This window comes from Mandrillus leucophaeus, unplaced genomic scaffold (genome assembly GCF_000951045.1).
Source record: "Mandrillus leucophaeus isolate KB7577 unplaced genomic scaffold, Mleu.le_1.0 Scaffold161, whole genome shotgun sequence".
NCBI classification, from domain to species: Eukaryota; Metazoa; Chordata; class Mammalia; order Primates; family Cercopithecidae; genus Mandrillus; species Mandrillus leucophaeus.
In genome coordinates, this window is record NW_012101599.1 from 287499 (window position 1) to 287814 (window position 316).

The window sequence follows — 316 nt, forward strand, 5'->3', positions numbered from 1 at the left end:
CAATGAGATACCATCTCACACCAGTTAGAATGGCAATCATTAAAAAATCAGGAAACAACAGGTGCTGGAGAGGATGTGGAGAAATAGGAACAGTTCTACACTGTTGGTGGGACTGTTAACTAGTTCAACCATTGTGGAAAACAGTGTGGCGATTCCTCAAGGAGCTAGAACTAGAAATACCATTTGAGCCAGCCATCCCATTACTGGGGATATACCAAAAGTCATGCTGCTATAAAGACACATGCACACGTATGTTTATTGTGGCACTATTCACAATAGCAAAGACTTGGAATCAACCCAAATATCCATCAGTGAC

General features: G+C 41.5%; 1 protein-coding gene across 1 annotated transcript in view; it reads left to right on the forward strand.

Annotated features, from left to right (window-relative positions):
- The window catches only part of ZNF782 (zinc finger protein 782), a 75630-nt gene that overhangs the window by 29494 nt on the left and 45820 nt on the right, over positions 1–316 (forward strand). The gene's annotated exons all lie outside the window — the stretch shown is intronic.